We start from the raw sequence: 21,123 nt of genomic DNA, 5'->3' as shown, positions 1-21,123 counted from the left end.
TAACAGGAATGCTCTGCTTCTTTGCCAAAGGTATAGAGAGACTGGACCAGTCAGAACAATGACAAGTGGCAGAAAGAACATGCAGACTATATCATGTGTTGCTCCAATCTAATACAAAAGCTATAAAAATAAATAAAACTTACAAAATGTAATCAATCATACAAGTAAAACAAAAATGAATATACAAGACAATTTCAAAACTGGTTCAATAAACTCAAAATAAAAACCAAACATAGGGGTCCTTTTACTTACCTGCATTAACGGGTTCTTTTACTAAGCCCTGGTAAAAAGTGGTTGGCGCTAGTGTCGGTGCGTGGGTTTTCCTGATTATATGCAACCTTTAATTGATCTCCCCCTTCACAATGCTCTCTGTGGTTCATTATCTTCCAAGATTTGTTTGCATAACTGTTTAATTTTATTATGTTTTCTATGTTCTCAATGTAACACTATCTGTATTCCTTTCCCTCTGGAATGGTGCATGCCATAACGGAGCATTGTAAGCCCCATTGAGCCTGCAAATAGGTGGGGAAATGTGGGATACAAATGCAACACATAAATTTTATTTTATTTTATTTTTATTTATGTTAATTTATATACCGTATCTTATTGCATCTGCAAAACAGAACGGTTTACATATATATAAAAATTGGTATATACAAATAAACAGACATAGGAATTCCATTCATGACAGGAAAGCACAGCAATCAAGATAAACTACATAATAAATCAATACAAGTTAAAAATCTAATATCCAGTTAAGCTATCCCATTTTTCTTTGTCTTTTTGACCTTATCTCATTATGCTAAGTTCTGTTCTACGTAGCTTATAAAGAGAAAGGTTTTCAGAAGTTTTCGGTAATGGAGATAAGATTTCTCTAATCTGATCTCCTTTGGAAGGCTATTCCAAAGGGAGGGTGACAGGTAGAAAAAAGCCGATCTCCGTGTAGATTCCCACCTAGCCTTAGTAAGAGGGGGAATGACTAACCTGTTATCTGTTAGGGATCTGAGAGTTCGCATAGCGGTGTAGGGGATTGTTAAATTCGACAAGTAGCTAGGGTTTAATGTGTGAAAGGCTTTGTGTGTCAGGACAAGAGCCTTAAACTTTATTCTTGCTTCGACCGGGAGCCAGTGCAGATGATGCAATAAAACCCTCCACTATCCCTGTTGCAAAAATGTGATCTACAAGTCAGGATTCCCTTACTTCTGTACAAATGTTGAAATTCATCAGATGGGAACCTAATTATTTGATATTCCAGAAATACCTTAAAACCTCTCTGTTCAAGCAATTTCTCATGGATAATCATAATTAATTTAAACCCCTAATTGTACACTTATTCCAATTTCTCGGTTCCACTCTGTTATTATACATGGATGACTCTAAATTGTTACCTTTTTACATCTAGCATTTGTTTCCATGTTACACATTGTAATACTCAGTCCTCATTTACTTTTTTTTATTTTTGTTACATTTGTACCCTGCGCTTTCCTACTCATGGCAGGCTCAATGCGGCTTACATATTGTATACAGGTACTTATTTGTACCTGGGGCAATGGAGGGTTAAGTGACTTGCTCAGAATCACAAGGAGCTGCCTGTGCCTGAAGTGGGAATCGAACTCAGTTTCTCAGGACCAAAGTCCACCACCCTAACCACTAGGCCACTCCTGGTGTACTATCCCATGTCACTTTTTGCACTGTTAATTACAATAACTTGTTAGCTACATTGAACCTGATATATTGGGATAATGTGGGGTATAAATGAAATAAATAAATAATACCTAAATACCAAAAGAGTCTTGAAATCCAATATACTAGGTGCACCTGACATTCAAATTCCAACACGGGCTGTGTTTTGGCACAAAAGCCTTCGTCAGGGGTCCTCACAAAAACCCCCAAATTGAAATAGAAAAAAATAAAATATTTGTTTTTGTCTTCTGGTCTTCTAGCCTTCTTCAACAGGCTGGTCTTCTGTTTGAGGTATCCTCCCCTCCTTAACAAAAAGTTAAAAGACCAACTGAGAACCTTTTGCTGTCAGCTGATTTCACTGCTTCCATTTGCTGCCTCTTTGTGGCACCTGCAATAGAGCAGGGACTAGCAAACAAACATTATTCTGGAGCTCTCCTTCTTGGAATATTGAAAATAGAAATAAGTTCTTTTTGCAGTGGGCAAGGTAAATAGTTAACACAGTTCCACAGTTGGAACTTATACAGTCCAGTGGTTTATAGATGATACCTCTTAAGGGCTATATCAATCAAGGTCAATTTTTTTTTTAACGGTGTTTCCTCCAGGCAGAACTTTACTTACCAAAGAGAACTTCTCTTTGCCCTCAGAGTTGGTTACTACTACAGCATGCTTTCTGATGGATCATCTTGTGAACTGTTTTACTTTCTTGATTGTATGCCACATTTATTTATTTATTAGGATTTATTTACAGCCTTTTTGAAGGAATTCACTCAAGGCGGTGCACAGTAAGAATAGATCAAACATGCGCAATAGGCAATTAAAGCAGTAAAAATATTCGGACAACAATACAAAGTATGGCATGATATACTACTTAATATCTAATACACAAAGGGGCTCATTTTCAAAGCACTTAGCCTTCCAAAGTTCCATAGAAACCTATGGAACTTTGGGAGGCTAAGTGCTTTGAAAATATGCCTCCAAGACTCCAGTATTTTTTTCATATCACAAAAACGTTTTATTGTATTGCAATGCCCACTAACCTCACCAGCACTGCTACCTAATGTTAAAACCTCACACATTCATTCCTCCACTCACCTTGCACCACCTGTATTTAAATACAAAACAACTGGTTTCACATTTTAAACTGCATACTTATGCTGTTTCTTATTTTACATATGTTTTACCATACTTATACATTATATCATGCACAAATGATCAAAACTCAGTCCTGCCAGCTAGATAGTCCTTTTCCTACAGACGCCACGCCTTCCGCTTGGATGCTGTAAAAGTGTTTCCACATAAACGCTGGATGACTGCTTTTCATGGAAAAACACTGTATGTCTGTTGACCCTCCGTTGGCTGATTAAATACGCCACCTCCAATCATCTGTATGCATCACAATACAAGTGCTGTGTGCTCGGTGACTAACTCAAGAGTCCACCATATCTGTTTCATATTGTGCCGGTTCCCCAATGCAGGACCGCATTTCACAAATCTTCCTCAGGAGGAACCACCATCAAATTTCTTCTACACATCAAATGGCTGCATGCCGGATTGAAACTCCCTCAGGGCTGAGCCACAGACGCCGCACAGGAATCAATGGTATACTACTTGCAATGACAACACAGTATGTACTAGAACATTATAATTGGTAGTGAAGGGTAAGGCAAAGTTGTAACATATAGATGAGTAAGAAAGTAGAAAGAATTAGAAAGTAAGGTGATTGATTTGAAGAAAGTTGCACGTGAGGTCAGAGAGATGGTTAAATATTATCTCAGCTAGGGTAGGAGTGGATAAATATGTCCCGCTGCAGTATGTGCAGCCCAAGTCAATCCTTGTGTGTGTGAGTGAGACTAACAAGTTAGTTACTTCTTCCGATAAAGGCTTGGTTGAAGATCCAAGCTTTCACCTGCTTCCTGAAGTAGAGATAGTCTTGTGTTAAGCGAAGCCTTTCAGGCAATGCATTCCAGAGTGTGGGGGCTACTCTGTAGAAGGCTCACTTGCGGGTATCACATTGTGTAATGTCTTTTGGAGAGGGTTTAGTTAGTGAAAGTCCTTGGGAGGACCTTAGTGTCCTTGGCGGTGTGTGGAGGATCATCCTATTCTTCAGATACTTTCAGGGCCTTGAAGATCAGACATAGAGTTTTAAATTTAGCCCTGTATTGTACTGGTAGCCAATGAAGTTTTTGCAAAAATGGTGTGATGTGGTCACGTCGCTTGCAACCTTCTATGAGTCTTGCTGCTGCATTCTGAATCAACTGGAGCTGGTGCAGGCCCTTTGTAGTCAGACCATTGTATAGTGCATTGCAGTAATCCAGTCTTGGTGTTACCATGGCATGCACAACTTGGATAAGATTTACCTTCTTGATGTAAGGAGAGAGGCTGCATAGCTGTTGCAAATAGTAGAAGCAGCTCTTGAAGGTTGCTTGGATTTGGGGAATCAGAGTAAGTGTTGAATCTAACTGTATTCCAAGGTTCCTGACTTATGATTTGAGGGGGAATTCATACCATTTTGATGTCAGGTATGTATCCACTTGTGTTTTTATTCTTTACCTTTTGGTGCTTTTTTTTAAAATCTCCACTGTTTTGGTTTCCTTCTGATGGATCTCACCATTTTCAATTTTTGGATTGGCTTGAATGGTAGAGTCTGAGTATATGTGACTATGGATCTCATCATGGAGCCACTTCTCCCTCTTCAATTTCACTGTGCTCATCATTGGCAAAGTAACCCATTGATGATGTGACAGTTGCTAGCTTCCCACACCAATCTTCTAATGTAACATTCAGCTCTGGATCAGGAAGATAGTTTTTACTTTCCTGAGCATCAGAATCTATCAATAGGTCTCAGCTTAACTCCATGGGTAGAGGCAGCTTGGACAAATTAATTTCTCCAGTTCTATCAGGTTATGTACTTCTGGCACAAGCAGGCTTTTTTGCCTATGGAAAGAGGATCCACTGCTATGGCTTCAGTTGGATGTCTCATTTGGATCAGTGCTTGAAATTGACCACCCTGGGGATAACTCTAATGAAGACTCATTGACCAATTATCCCAAAGTTAGGCAAATTAAGTCTAGCATGGTTTCAGGTACAGATAGCCCAGTGCTTGTGCCATTCTTTATTGAACACAGTTGGCACTGAATACAGAGGGGGCTTCTGATATCACCACACTCTGAGCCTTTCACTCCTATCTACATTCAGACCAGGTAAGATGGGACACGGAGAGATTGCTGTGCAGGTCCAATGGGCAAGGCTGCTCCCAAGGCATCTTTAGGCAGATGATGAATGGCAGCACTCCTCAACCAATGCTCTGCTGGGTATCTTCTTCTCCAATGCTAGGTCTACAGGTAGACCTTAATGGGAAGGTCTGCTTCTCTGCAACCACTCCCACCTTCTGATCCACTGATCAAGGGAGCACTGATCAAGGGTTCTCACAGCTCCTAACTCCTCTTCTAACCTAAGAGTCCCAAGGACACAATGAAGATTTTGAGGGGACAGGGGATCTCCTTTGAGTGCTCATCCCACTGGCCCAGGGTCTTGGTTTCTCAGTGTATCTTTCTCCGCTCTCCATGCCTGACAGTAGTGATGAATTCTTGCTCACCCTGAACTCCATGGTCAACAACTAATGATTCATCCAATGTACCAATTTCTGATTTAATTCCCTGCCCGGGTCCTCTGGGTATCAGTAACCTCAGAATCATAGGAGGCAAAGGCACAGATAGGTGCATCGCCCTATACTTGACAACACCTTTTGGCATTTGTATCAGCCTAAGGTGGTCTCTCCCTTCATGAAAAACCACACCTAGGCCCATATTTGGTGGGCCATGGTGATGGTCTCCTCCACATTGGGCCAGCTGGAATGGTGGTGGCTAGCAGGGGGTTCTAGGAGAATCCAAGTTAGTTGATGGTTACTTTTTCCCCTTTATGCTGCAGTTGGCTGACCGCTGATAATATGGGAGTGGGGGTGGGGTGGTGGGGGTTAGGCTTTAGCTGGTTTGTGATCCACTGTCCCTGTACAGTGCATCATAACCTCATTCACTCTCCACAGGTTCCCCTCACATTTGTTTCAGTTCTGCCAAGTCTGGAAAGTTCTTTGGTTTAAAAAATGTCAACTCATTTACCTGATAGAGACACTAGAGGTCTCTAGACAAACACCACTCAACTTTGTCTTATGATGTTTTTACACAAGAGAAAGGTTACACTAATTTTACTAACCATAATAATTATATATACAATGTACCATAATACGTACACACACACAGCTATATATAAATATAAAACTGCTTAATTATAACAACATAACTGGGGTAATGGTCAGAGGAACTACTGTTTCCAAATAAAAAAATCTGGTGATTAATTAGTTTGGCAGCACAGTGAACAATATTATGAGAGCTGCATACTGAATTCCCACTTTTTCTGGCACTGTGCTGCTATGAAAAGAGCTTCCATACTTTTCAAGCCAAAGTCAAGTTGAAAGCTGCCTTCTGCCTTCTTAATAGGAGACACACAATCAATTCATACATACCAAATCACAAGCAATAGGCATGTTACACTGCATGTGGCCAATTTCACATGTTCATATACAAGCCCCCCCCCCCCCCTCTTCTCAGGCATTTGGGAAGCACCATAATTGGCTTTCTATTTTTTCCCAATTATAGCATCTTCTCTTCTTGCCTCTTTCACTTACACCGCCAGCAGGAGGAACACTTTCAGCCTCTAGTGCCACAGTGTTGGTTGACAGATCCAGTCTCACCACCACTACTATTTATCATTTCTATAGCGCTACTAGACGTACGCAGTGCTGCACACTAGACATAAAGAGACAGTCCCTGCTAGACAGAGCTTACAATCTAATTAGGACAAACAAGAGATGACGGAATTACTAAGGTGAGAATGATAAAACATAGATAATGAACAAATGAGTAAGGGGTTGGAGTTAAAAGCAGCATCAAAAATCTGGTACTACTACTACTCACAAGACTGAATTGATCTGCACAGCATGTGAAGCTGATGCTCCTCTATATTGGGGGAGGGGCTGAGTTTTCTGCTTTAGCTATGGCCATCCTTCAAGTTGCTGCCTGCCAACTGCCAGAATTCAGCCTCAGCGGTGGACTGAGAGAATCTACTTCTGCAACTGCTACAAGAAATCTGTGCTTCTCACAGCCCAGCAGTCGGAGTTGAGCCAGTGCCTTTTCCTCCCAATACCCTCCCTGTGCATTCTGAGAAACTAGAGAAGTAAGGGGGGGGGGGGGGAGTGAACAAAGAGTGGGAGACTAGGGGATACATGGAAATGTGAAAAAGCACATGATTACAGCAGGCGACTGACTTGGTTAGCAGAAGAGTCTCTCTTATTTTCTAGCCTTGAATGGAATTTCACACATTTAGGGCCAGCTATTTTATTTCCGTATTGTTTCACAGCTTTTAGATTTGTCCTTAAATATTCTTGTGAAACTCTTTAATGGAATATTTAGGGCCCCTTTTTCCAAACAGCGGTAAAAGAGGCCATGCAGTGGCATCGGTTCATGAGTTTGCTGCTTATCAAGGCCCTCCTCTATCACCGCCAGTAAAAGACTTTGTTTTAAAATGGCCGTGCGGTAAGTTAAACACTTGCCACACAGCCATTTAGGGGTGGTAGGAGCTCTGGTGGTAACCCAGAGGTTATCGGGCAGTGCACCATCAGGCATGTCCCCATGCTAAAAAATTTAAAGTATTTTCTAGCACCGGAATTGGGACGTGCGGGATTCGGAACTGGAGCCCGGTGGTAGGGCTCAATCGCCATGTGGCAATCTGGCACTACCCCAACCATCCTTTTGTAAAAGGGCCTATATGTTACACATAATAGGCCAGATTCTATATAAGGCGCCTAAAAAATCCACGCAGTAAACATTTCTGCCTAAGCATATTCTATAAGCGGCACCTAGATTTAGGCAAGGCACATAGAATAAGCTTAGTTGATTCCTCAGCACCTAAAACTACGAGCCTCCATTTACACCAATGAAAACATGGCGTAAATCCATGTGCTTGGATTTATATGGACTGAGCCATATTCTATAACTACACGCATACATTTTGGAACGCCAATAAACCACCCATTTTCTGCAAAGCCATGCCCCTTTTTAACTACGTGCATTAGAAATTTAGGCACAGTTCATTACAGAATACGCCTAGTGAGTTGTGCACGTAAATTCTAATTATTGCCAATCAGTGCTCATTATTGCTTGTTAAATGCTGTTATTAACGCTGATTAGCTTGTTAAGCCAATGAAGTTACATTCGTTGTTATAGAATATGCCTGGATTGCAATGCAGATCTCTAAGTGCGCTATATAGAATCCGGCAGAATGTATAATATTACATTGCAAATATCAGTTTGACATTCTTTGCAGTTTGTATACCAACTAACAAGCTTCTTTTTGTGTGTTGTGTATCCATGTTTCATATGCGATAGAAAAAATACAACCAAGGAAAACTAAATATCTTTTTGTGATACTCCTTTAATTTCTAAAGCAATACAACAAGCAAATCTTTCCAAAAATGTTTTTTAATTTTATTTTATTGAATTTTCTAATTTTCCTCATCCATCATAATAAATGAATGTTCAGGCAATATAGCAATTCAAATCAGCATGAAATAAACATTATAATAGTAATAAATCTCCTTTTCATCCACAATATATGGCCAAGATTCAGGAAACAATTTTTTAAACGATCAAACACTTACAAGCGAACAGGAAGGAAGTAAAGATGCAAGCCGAGATTAAGGGGAGACATTAGAATTAATCACGGATACAGAAACATCTTCCTCGGTCAATAAAAATTGTATCAATTGTTGGGCATCGAAGAGCATACATCCCCTCGCTCTATAACCTTGTGCATCCAGTTTTGCACTTAGGGGGCAATTCTATATATGGGGACTAAAGTTGCACATGCAGATTTGGCAGTGTGATCAAATTGTGCATGCAACAATTGATTAAAACGCCAATCGGCGCTGATAATTGGGTGATATCATGCAATTATCGTCACTAGTTGGCACTAAATATAATTTATGCATGCAACTTTCTAAGCGTATTCTGTAAAGTAGTGCATGTAAATTCTAAAATGTGGGTCTCAAAATGGGATGTGGCCATGAGGGAGGCATAGGCAGGCCATGGGCATCCCTAAAAATTACACGCCTAAGTTAGTCGTAGGCATTTACACCAGGCTTTAGTTGGTATAATTGGCCGCACCTAAATTTTAGTCATAGGGATGGGTGTACGCGTATTTTATAAACCACGCTTAACTGCAGGCAAAGTTTATAGAATAGCACTAAGTTTTTTTTGCTGCTGATTCCCCCTTAGGTGCCCTTTTCCAAAGTGCGAATTTGGGACTGGCCCAACACCAGGGCCACCGAGAGACTAGGCCGGGCCCGGGGCAAGGGTGCCCCGGCTCCGCCCCCTCACCGCTGCCGCCCCCGTCACTCCCCCCAGCCGCTGCAGCCCTCTGTTGCTCCCCCTGCCACTGCAGTCCCCGGTCTCACCTGCCTGCCTCCACGGCTCCGGGCCCCCTGCATTCGAAGCTTCAGTCGCAGATCTCCTCTCTTCTGGCCTTCCCTCCCTGTGTCCCACCCTTGTCTGATGTAACTTCCAGTTTCCGCAAGGGTGGGACACAGGGAGGGAAGGCCAGCAGAGAGGAGATCTGCGACTGCCGCTTCAAATGCAGGGGTCCCGGAGCCAAGGAGGCAGGCAGGTGAGACCGGGAACTGCAGCACCGGCGGCCTGACCCCAGCGCCAGGCCCGGGGAATTTTGTCCTCCCCTGCCCCCCCTCTTGGCTGCCCTGCCCAACACACGTTATTTCCAATGCTGGGGAAAATAGGGCTGAATTTTTTTGTGCAGCTGTTACCCGGCAGTAATCGGGCAGTGCTACCCGGTTATCACTGAGGTAGCGCGGGAGCCCTTACTGCCACCGCAATGGGCATGGCTACACGGAAAGAGCAATCTTACCACATGGTCATGCATTTTTGCAGCCTTTTTACCTGCTGCGGTAAAAAGGGCCTCAACATGCAGCAAAAATGGCCGCTGCCGCTACAGCAGGGTCCTTTTTATCGTAGCTTGGTAAAAGGGCCCCTTAGTGCACAAAACTGTGCACACAAGAGTAAGTGCAGTGTGTGAATGTGTAAGTTAAGTGCCTAATTAGGTGTGAATTGACATGAACAACAAATAACAAACAGTCATTGGGGTTAATTGGCAATAATTGTCCCTAATTTGCAGTTAAGTGTGTAACTGCACTTAGATGCTATTTGATAATGTTAGCATCTAAAGACTAAATCAAAAGCATAGCCAGGTTGAGGGCACGGGGGAGGGGAGAGTGGACTGCCAATGGTGCCGGCGCATATTTTAAATGCGACAGATCACATGAAAAATAGGCGCCGGCACCTTCAGAAGTCCATTTGGGGGAGTGGCCTCTTCCCTGGTGAACCACCTAGCTATGCCTCTTGAGTAAATATGAAAGGGGCATGGGCAGGGTAGGAGAATGCCAAGTAGTTATGCATAAGCTTTAGAATACTATAATTTATGCGCATAACTACTGCATGTAGGCACAAGCATTTACTTATGTCAGTATTCTATAATGGCAATTTGCCATTATAGAATTTGCATGAGACAAGCTAAGAAAAATCTCTATCATTGATCCCAAAAATTGTTCATTCATTTTCTTGAAGGAAAGCCTAAGGACTAAGTTATGATCAGGTTCAAGGGCAAAACATACTATCAGTGTAATTCTGTCTGTCACAGCTTCCTGAACTTTCCTAACAGCTGATTAACTTCAAGCTTCCACCAGTAACTTGATGATTAGAGCCACGAGATGACCTAGAACCAGCTCTTGCCTTAGTTATTTACTGTACCCTTACTGTTAAGGGCATTTTTCACAGTTGTAATATCAAGCACTTCCCTTAAAAACTTCTGAATCATATCCACCACTGACAATAGTGAAGATTTTGGAAAGTTAAGAAATTCTCGTAATTTGATTTTTCAAGTATTCAATTTTCCGGGCCTAACCTCTTTCTTACAAACCTGAGCTTCTGATAACAATTGTAATTTACTGAGGCACTCTTCAATACATGTTATCTTGGCATTATATGAATACTGCTCTCTATTCTATTCAAGAATCACTGCTGACAAATTTGCAATGTCTTAATTAACTTTATCCACAAAAGAAGATAAAGAAGCCTCCTAACCATTGCTTACTTCCCAAGCTACGTCTTTCCAAAACTTCATTCACTGGCCTTCAATCTTATTCATTGGAGCAGTAGATCTCACTTTTTGGAATGGGCCATCCTTGGCATCTCTGAATGTCCAAGGTCAGAACATATACTACAAAGAAAAAAGGAAGGAAGTGAAATCCAGGCTTATGGATTTTGAAGTGTGATAGCATGAGCAGGGTTGGGCTCAGAGCCTCCACAGACTCAGTCAAGTTGCAGTGTAAAAGAGGAGTGACCTAGTGGTTAGTGCAGTGGACTTTGATCCTGGGGAACTGAGTTCAATTCCCACTGCAGCTCCTTGTGACTCTAGGCAAGTCACTTAACCCTCCATTGACCCTTGTACAAATAAGTACCTGAATATACTATGTAAACCACTTTGAATGTAGTTGCAAAATCCACAGAAAGGTGGCATATCAAATCCCATTTCCCTTTCCCATGTCCCCTTTTATTGGCTTGTTCAAACAATTATACACAGAAGTCTATTCTTTTCACAGGCCTGGAAACTCAGGAGTAAGCATAAATCATCTTACAATTCAGTTATACTCATCAAAAAGGACTGGCTCTTGACAGGCTATATGCATGGAGTATTACCTTGGAGTTTGGTATTAAACAAACCAGGAAAGGCCTGGCTCCTGCTAGGCCACAAAGGCCAGGAATTGCACAATGCTAAAATGAGAATTTTTCCCACCTTGTACATAAGTCATGGATGCATACTCTGGAGGTCTGTTCCTTCTTGCTCTGGGCCTCCCTGATTTGTCTCTGCTCACGTGTTTTATCTCCCAGGCTGAACCATGCCCTTCTTACTGAGCACTTTAGAGCTAGGCCTCTTAAGTTGGCCCTGTGAAGCAGTATGCTTAAGGTGAACTGGCAGTTTCTTATATACTCCATCACAAGTAGTTTCCAGCTCCATATTGCACCTTCTACCAAAATTTGAAGTTGCTGTGGCTTCAAACAGGTAGAAAAACAGACAAGTTGAATCACTTGTGTGGTACTTGCACTACTGGTTGAAAACAATGTACTAAAAAGTGAAGCTAGCTCACCATAAGGGAAGAAAATGTATTTAGGTTAACAACATAATTTAGCAGTCCAGATGTCTAATAAACTAGGTATGCTAGAGAAAATGGACTTCTTTGTAGACTGTAATACCTTTTATTGGGCCAATATAAGAATGATCCAAAGACACTGACATTGTGCCTGAGCTATTATACTGAAAGATCGAATTAGTGGGGGAGGGGGGGGGGGTCATGTGATGACTGTCTAAAGAATGTACATGCTGCAATGAGCTCTTTAGAAGAGATCTTGCTAATAACAGTTAGAATATTTATTTATTTATTTAGATTTTGCTCACATCTTTTTCAGTAGTAACTCAAGGTGAGTTACATTCAGGTACACTGGGTATTTCCCTGTCCCCAGAAGGCTCACAATCTAAATAGCAGTAGGAATCCATAAACTGGTATATGGAAAGCTCAAAACATAACAAAAAAAAAAAAAAAGAAAGAAAATCAGCTTACAGAAAAGTACAACTTTAGATGCTATGACGGCAATAGAACCGCGCCGCAGTACTCCCAATAATGCCAACCTCACTGCAAAGGAAATCTGTAAGGTGGTAACAGCTGTTCTTGAAGATAAATTATATAAATTGCAATCCTCATTAGACAAGATGAGAAAGAAACTAGATTTTAATAGGCAAGACTAAAAGAAGTTGAAAATAGAGTTTCTACTCAAGAGGATGCTTCAGAGGCTATGAAGGTGCAGATATCTGTGTTAGAAAAGAAAAATTAACAATTTGTTGAGAAGCAAGAGAATTTAGAAAACAGATACAGCTGGATTACCTGAAGCAATTAAGAACAGTGAACTAATGTCTGTATGTGAAGGCTGGTTTTCAGAGCAACAAGACTAAAAGACAATATGGGTAAAATTCGGTTTGACATGCTCATGGGCAGGGAGCACAGAGAGATGATGCACAGAGACCCAGAAAGTAATTGCCAAGGTTTTAAATTATGTGGAGAAGGTCAAGTTAATGTCTGTATATAAGAAGAGAGAGGAGCTCAGCTACAAAGGCAAGGTACTTCCAATTTTCTCTCACTTTTCTGCCAGACTCCTGGTAACACCCTGTTGCTCTCAGCTGCACCGCAAGGGAATTACATTTTGCTTGCAGTTCCCAGTTAAGCTTACAATGATCTATCAAGGAGTTACTAAACTGGAAACAAAAGAAGTGTCAAGCTTTGTGAGCATTTTCCTGGAATAAAACTAGTACTGAGATGAGGATTTTGCTATTTCTTTACATTTAAAAAAAAACCCCAAAACATTTCTATATAATGTGGGTTTCTGTTTCTAGGTTTTAACCAATAAGCATTGATAAAAAAATTAAAGTAAAAATAAATAAGTAGATAACCTCTGTTTATCTCCTTCGAACATTCTTTAAACTTCCCCTCCCTATTGCTTGCCTTAGACCCAGAATTCTACACCTTTTGCTTCTCAGATGCATAACGTCTTTAATCTCTTTCTTCCGCTGCCAGTTTGGGGACCCCCCCCCCCCCCCCACCACACACACACCAGGGGCATAGCCAGACAACAGATTTTGGGTGAGCCTAGGCAAGAATTGGGTGGGCACCAATTGTTCTCCCCCCCCCCCCTAAAAAAACACCAATTATCTCAGCTGGTGGGAAAACGCTTCTTTCCACCTTGGCAGCAGGCATGCACTGAAAACTGAGCATGCGCAGGTGCCGGTGTTGTGGAGAGTAGCATTTTCGTTACCATCAGGGGGAAATCTTCAGCTGGCGGAGCTTGGGATTCCCACCAGTTACCACTAAACATGTGCTACTGTTGGGTGGGCCTGAGCCATAAATGGGTGGGCCCCGGCCCACCCAAGCCCACCTGTGGCTACGCCACTGATACACACACAAAACACCAGACTAGATTTACAGTGGGCATAGTCACTGATTTAATCTAAATGCTGTGCTTAATTTAATCCATATATTTGTCATCACTATCTGTATAGATAGGGATTGGACGAACTGTGGGAAGAGAGTGAGGAAATCATAGGGGAATGAGAGTACTAAAGGAAATGGAGAGTGTAAGTAAGAGAAAACATCAGTATAGGGAAGAAGGTGTGTATGGATTGTCCTTCCCTATCCTGATCCCACATCCCCTCTCATTCTCTCTTTTTCCTCTATTCCCTGTTCTTTCTATCTGCATTTCTCCTCCTTCTCCAATCTCTCTTCTCCTCTTGCTGAAAACTCTTCTCTAACTCCCTCCTTTGAGATTCCCTCTTTCCTTAGGGGCCCTTTTACTAAGCTGCGTAAGTGTCTACACGCGCCCAACGTACGCCAAAATGGAGTTAGCGCCTGGCTACCGCATGGCTCTTATGGTAATTTCATTTTTGGCGCGTGTCCGATATGCGCATCTGACAAGTAATTTTTTTTTTATTCTCGGACGTGTGTATTGAGCACACGCCAAGTGGCATTTGACACGCCTAGGTTATTACTGCCCGGTTACCGTGTGAGACTTTACCGCTAGGTCAATGGCTGGCGGTAAGGTCTCAGACCCAAACTGGACGTGCGGCAATTTTCATTTTGCTGCACGACAATTTTCAGCAAAAATTTTAAAAAGGCATTTTTGCAGGTGCACTGAAATATGATTCTGTGCGCGCCCAAAACACGCATCTACACTGTTGCAGGCCATTTTTCAGTGCACCTTAGTAAAAGGACCCCCTTATTCTCTGTTCTTTTTACTTTCTCCCAGTACCAATCACTAACATCCCTTATCAATCTCAAAAACAAACAAAAAAATAGCCAAATAAAGTAACTGGACACACAAAAGAATATCAGAAAAGGCTTTTTATTAAGGGGTCTTTTTACTAAGCTACATTAAATGCTAAGGTGTGCTTAATTCAACAACAAATAGCCTAATGCAGGATGTGCAAAGCGTTCTGCATCAGTTTTGGCATCTGCGGGCTCTAAGTGCGCAGTAATTATTTTTTTTTGTAATTTTTTGGAGGGAGCATGTTAGAGGCAGAGAATGGACATGGATGAACTAATCAGCTAGCACATCTACATTATCACTGACCTATTTGCTTAGCGCATCCGTAATGCAGGAGCCCACATTTAATGTGAGCAAGTGCAAAGTGATGCATGTGGGAAAGAGGAACCCGAACTATAGCTACGTAATACAAGGTTCCACATTAAAAGTCACTGACCAGAAAGGGATCTAGGCGTCATTGTTGATAATACGTTGAAACTCTCTGCTCAGTGTGCGGCAGTTGCTAAGAAAGTAAATACAATGTTAGGTATTATTAGGAAAGAAATGGAAAAGAAAAATGAGGCCTTTGTATTTCTCCATGGTATGACTGCACCTCGAATATTGTGTGCAATTCTGGTCACCGCAACTCAAAAAAGATGCAGAGGAATTAAAAAAGGTACAGAGAAGGGCGACAAAAATGATAAAGGGGATGGGGCGGCTTCCCTATGAGGAAAGGCTAAAGTAGCTAGGGCTTTTCAGCTTGGAGAAAAGACAGCTATGGGGAGATATGATAGAGCTCTATAAAATAATGAGTGGAATGGAACGGGTACATGTGAATTGCTTGTTTACTCTTTCCAAAATACTAGGACTAGGTGGTATGCAATGAAGCTACAAGTAGTAAATTTTAAATGAATTGGAGAAAATATTTCTTCACTCTACATGTAATTAAACATTGAAATTCGTTGCCAGAGAATGTAGTAAAAGCAGTTAGCTTAGCGGGGTTTTAAAAAGGTTTGGATGGCTTCCTAAAAGAAAAGTCCATAAGCCATTATTAAATGGGAAACTCCACTGCTTATTCCTAGGATAAGCAGCATAAAATCTGTTTTACTGTTCTGGGATCTTGCTGGGTACTTGTAACCTGGATTGGCCACTGTTGAAAACAAGATGCTCAGCTTGATGGACCTTTGGTCTGTCCCAGTATGGCAATACTTATGTACTTATGAGAAGGAAGAGAAGGACAGAGGAAGGGAGGCAGAAAGAGAAAGACAGAGGAAGGGAGGTGGAAAGACAAAGGGGAAGGAAGAGGACAGAAGAAGGGAGGAGGAAAGAGAAACGAGAAGGAAGGGGTTGACTCATGCAACCCCTGGCACTCACACACATTTTAGTCATTCATTTCCCTCAGCTACTCACACACCTCTGAAGTCACACTCCCGCCACCAAATTTCTTCAGACTCATGCATGCAGTCACTTAGCAAAACACTGATTCACATTTGGAAATTGTCATGTATTCATAATCTGAATGACAAAGGTTATAAGCAAGAGCACCAAGCTATTCTCAGACCTACAGCTTGCTGAATTATTTCTATCATGAAAAACTCTAAAGGAGAATAATGTGATCATCTGATCTTCATCCATTCTTTCTTCCCTTGTTCCAATCACACATAGTGAAACAAAAATATTAGAATTCCATAGCACAAGGACAGTAGATCAGTCAGCCATTTTTCAATCTTTTATCTCACAGTGTACCTGAAGGACAATTCATTGGAATTAAGATCCTAATTCAGTAGGCTCACCTATATTTTCTTACTATTTAACATTAAATTTAATTTAGACACAGGGCTGGTCTTAGGCAGGGGCGACAGGGGCGGTCGCACAGGGCCTCGCGCTTCCAGGGGCCCCGCGGCACTCCCTCCTGCTCCCTGCTATTGCTCCGATATCTTTGCCTCTCCTCCCCCAAGCCGCAAGGTGCCCTCCCGGCACATACCTGAAGCCACCCTGGTGGTGTAGTAGAGTCTTCGGGGCAGCACTTAACACGCGGTTTACCCTGTGGGCTACCTTTTACCACCATTTGGTAACAGGGCCCCATAATGCGGTTGAGCACTAGCAGCTACCAAATAGTTTACTACATGTGAAGTGCTTAATGTACCTTGTGGCCCTTTTACTAAGCCACGGTAAAAAGTGGCCTGCACTAGTTTTGGCTCATGAAATTGGCGTGTGCTGAGCCATTTTATACCACAGCGGGAAAAACAAAAAAAGCAACACTGGGCCTTCAAGACTGGGACAACAGGAGTATTTTATTGACAAGTGACCCGACACGGGCCAATTTTATTATTTGCTTTTGCGTAAGAAAAGGCTTATACAGGAGTTCTTCACTCTACATCGCCGCTGTATAGTCTGACAGGTGACTTTGGTTGTAAAGATCTTCTCCATTTACTTTCGGAGACATTGGACACACAGATATATATTTCCAAACAAATTACATCCAGACCCTGACCCCTGAGGCAGGTGTTGTTTGACGCCGAAACACGGCCAGTGTCGGGTCACTTGTCAATAAAATACTCCTGTTGTCCCAGTCTTGAAGGCCCAGTGTTGCTTTTTTTGTTTGTGCACTTTCTATGTATGCTGTTTACCCTCTCTGTTCGGTTTATACCACAGCGGGAAAAAGGCTAATATTAAAATTAGCGCATGGCTATTTACTTCCTGAGCCCTTATCATCACCTATTTAAAAGGCAGTAAGGGTTCACGCGCTACTCGTGCGATTACCACGGGAAACTGCACACCAACTTCGGAACTGCCACCGGTCGCCCACGCTACCCCAGCAGTAGGGTTGATTTGGTGCACGCTACCTGTGCGTTAGTCCTAGCACGGCGTACTAAATTGGTTCCTTAATTCTGTCTTACTATTGTTGAGAAGGTTATGTGTATGCAGGCACAAATTAATAACTGGCATGTTATGAAGGAACTGAGATACAAAACTATTGTTTAAATTCTGAAAATATAGCCTTGCAATCTTGTGTAGTAGTCAGGATAAGTAACTCATTTTATTTAAACTAGACACCTGTTCCACTGAACACTTTAATGTTAATTGCTATCTTTCACTGCTTAGAAAACCGTAAAGTTTAATTTGTTCTATTAATGGGATCTTTTTTAACGTCTTATGTGGGATAATTTAAAGTTATACTCCAACTCAAAATCGATGTCTAGAAAAAGATGGACATTGATTTTGAGTTGGAATGACAATGATCACTCGTCTGTCAATGTGTCGGGACACATTGGTGCATCACCAAGAGCTGAGAGGTGTGTCATCAAAAATTTGACATACACAGCAAGCTGATGCTTTCCTTAATAACCATGTGTGCATGAAAGCTGGAGAAAGATCAAAGCAAGGAGCCAGGTACTTGAAATCCCCATAACCAGTGGCGATCCTAGGTCAGCTGCCACCCAGGGCAGATCAACGCTGTGCACCCCCCTCCCCCAGGTGCAGCAGCGTCCATCCCCCCAGGGTGCAGCACAACACCTCCCCTGGCACAATGACACCCCCCCCCCGGCGTATCACCCCCCCCCCCCCCGGGTGCATTCTTAACTGCTGGGAGCAGCCACGCAGCTGTCGGCTCCGCTGGCTCCCTGCTCCCTCTGCCCAGGAACAGGAAGTAATCTGTTCTGGGGCAGAGGGAGCAGGGAACCAGCAGAGCCAACAGGCACACGCACCTGCTCTCTGCAACCCCTCCAGCAGCGTGCACGTGGGATGGGCAGCCCCCACCACCCTGCCCTCGGTACGCCACTGTACATAACTACTCCCTATATCTGCTTCCCCCCACCTCCAGTATCGCAGATGTTCCTCCCCCTCCAGCACCACAAACCCCCACACCAGGCAATCAGCAACACTACATTCTGCTCTCTCCTGTGTACCTGCAATCAGTGTTGCCAGTCAGTCCCAGAAATAGGGTCTTGTTGCTACAATTATTGCCATTGCTGGCTGCAGTGGAGGAGATGGGCTGACGAAACCTCCACCCCAGACTCTCTCTCCTTCTGCCAACTCTAATTATTGGATAGAAAAAGTGAATGGCGTTGAAAGGGAAAGAGAAATAGGCTATGCATAAGAGCAGGGAGCATAGCTTAGAGGTGGAGGTATAGAGAGATGTGGAGGGGCATTTTCGAACGGGGATGCCCATCTCTAAGGGCGCCCATCTCTGAGGACATCCCCGCGAAGGGGCGGGGCATCCCGTATTATCGAAACAAGATGGGCGTCCATCTTTCGTTTCGATAATACAGTCGGGAACGCCCAAATCTCAACATTTAGGTCGACCTAAGAGATGGTCGACCTTAGAGATGGACGACCTCAGTTTTCGTCGATAATGGAAACCAAGGACACCCATCTCAAAAACGACCAAATGCAAGCCCTTTGGTCATGGGAGGAGCCAGCATTCGTAGTGCACTGGTCCCCCTCACATGCCAGGACACCAACCGGGCACCCGACACTGCAGTGGACTTCACAAATTGCTCCCAGGTACATAGCTCCCTTACCTTTGGTGCTGAGCCCCCCCCCCCCCAAAACCCACTACCCACAACTGTACATCACTACCATAGCCCTAAGGGGTGAAGGGGGGCACCTAGATGTGGGTACAGTGGGTTTCGGGTGGATTTTGGAGGGCTCACATTTACCACCACAAGTATAACAGGTAGGGGGGGATGGGCCTGGGTTCGCCTGCCTGAAGTGCAGGGTACCCACTAAAAACTGCTCCAGGGATCTGCATACTGCTGTCATGGAGGGTATGACATTTGAGACTGGCACAGAGGCTGGAAAAAAATGTTTTTTTAATTTTTTTAGGGTGGGAGGGGGTTGGTGACCGCTGGGGGAGTAAGGGGAGGTAATCCCCGGTCATCTGGTCAGTTCGGGCACCTTTTTGAGGTTTAGTCGTAAAAAAAATTGCACCAAGTAAAGTCAGCCAAATGCTTGTCAGGGACGCCCTTCTTTTTTCCATTATCGACCAAGGACGCCCATCTCTTAACCATGCCCCGTCCCGCCTTCGGTACACTGCAGACACGCCCCCCTGAACTTTGGTCGTCCCTGCGATTGAAAGCAGTTGAGGACGCCCAAAATCGGCTTTCCTTGTTCCTTCTCACCCAGTACTTTCCTCCTCCTTAATTGTCTTGTCTGTCTCTATTTTTAGATTGTAAGCTCTATTGAGCAGGGACTGTCTCTCTGTGTCAGGTGTTCAGCGCTGCATGCGTCTGGTAGCACTATACAAAGGTTAATAATAATAATAATAATAATCTTGTTATTACTGCCATCCTATCAGTAGGTAATTTCATTGCGGTTTCAGATCTTAGTTGTCTCCCTGGTTTATAAACTGCCATAAAATGTTCCTTTTATGCTATAGGTTTGTTATCATGGCTGTTCTTGTGTATAACCAAGCCTTTAGCAACCCCACAGGATTAGTCAAACTTGAGGTTAAATTTTAAGCTGCTCAGAGGTGAAGGGTAAACCACTCGTCCTATAAGTACAGATTATTTGCTGCATTTTCCCTGAAGTATTTGCAAAATGGGAACTTGTATATAGGCTTCATATCATTCCTTCAGAAGCAAAGGTTCCATCATCCAGTACGTGAAAATAGCCTCGGGGAAGAGATGCTTTATTTCCTACTAGGTGAAGTAGAGCTTGTGGGAATAAAAGATTCTTTTTAGCTCTGCAAATTTGCAGCAGGTGTACAGAAAGATCCTCCCCCACAGCAGCTTCCTAGCAGAGGCTTCAAACATGATGTCGTTTTGAAAATCTCTTACAGCATCAGCAAAGAGTTGAAGACAGAAATCTTACAACTGGGTGTGCTTACAGACTATGGGACCCTTTTACTAAGGTCCGTGGGCAGTGGCGTACCTAGGGTATTTGACACCCGTGGCCAGTCATTTTTTAACACCCCCCTCCAAAAATCCAGTACTAGGCATATCGAGAATACAAAACACCCAGGACCTATACAACAATTCTACCATACCGTAAGCAGTCATTTCTACGAGTCACATAAGGGTGTACCTAGGAAAAGGAAGCATCCTAAACACTGCAGTGAGCACTAGAACATCAATTCACCTATTGTAAAACAAAGATCGTTGATCTTGCACAGTCAATGCCAATTGAAATCCCTGTCTTTTTCACAGACAGATACACCCTAATCCACTATAGAATAAGTAACCATAAACTTTCTATTTAGGCAAAAATTAAACTGAACCCCCAAGAAGCCAGGTTCTGCATACAATGCACCACCACAGAAACAGAAAATGTCTCCTGGTACTGTGCAAAATATAAAGACAGCAAATGTAAATTTCAGGACTTTACAAATTAACAAATAGAAATAAAACAAATACAGAAAATAAAATGCCATTTTATTGGACTAATACATTTAGCTTTCAGAGGCCAAAACCTCTTTCTTCAGGTCATTTCAGTATACTGTTGTTACAGTATCCTATCCTGACCTGAGGAG

This window comes from Microcaecilia unicolor, chromosome 6, assembly GCF_901765095.1.
Source record: "Microcaecilia unicolor chromosome 6, aMicUni1.1, whole genome shotgun sequence".
Lineage (NCBI taxonomy): Eukaryota > Metazoa > Chordata > Amphibia > Gymnophiona > Siphonopidae > Microcaecilia > Microcaecilia unicolor.
Note: the sequence above shows the minus strand (reverse complement) of the source record.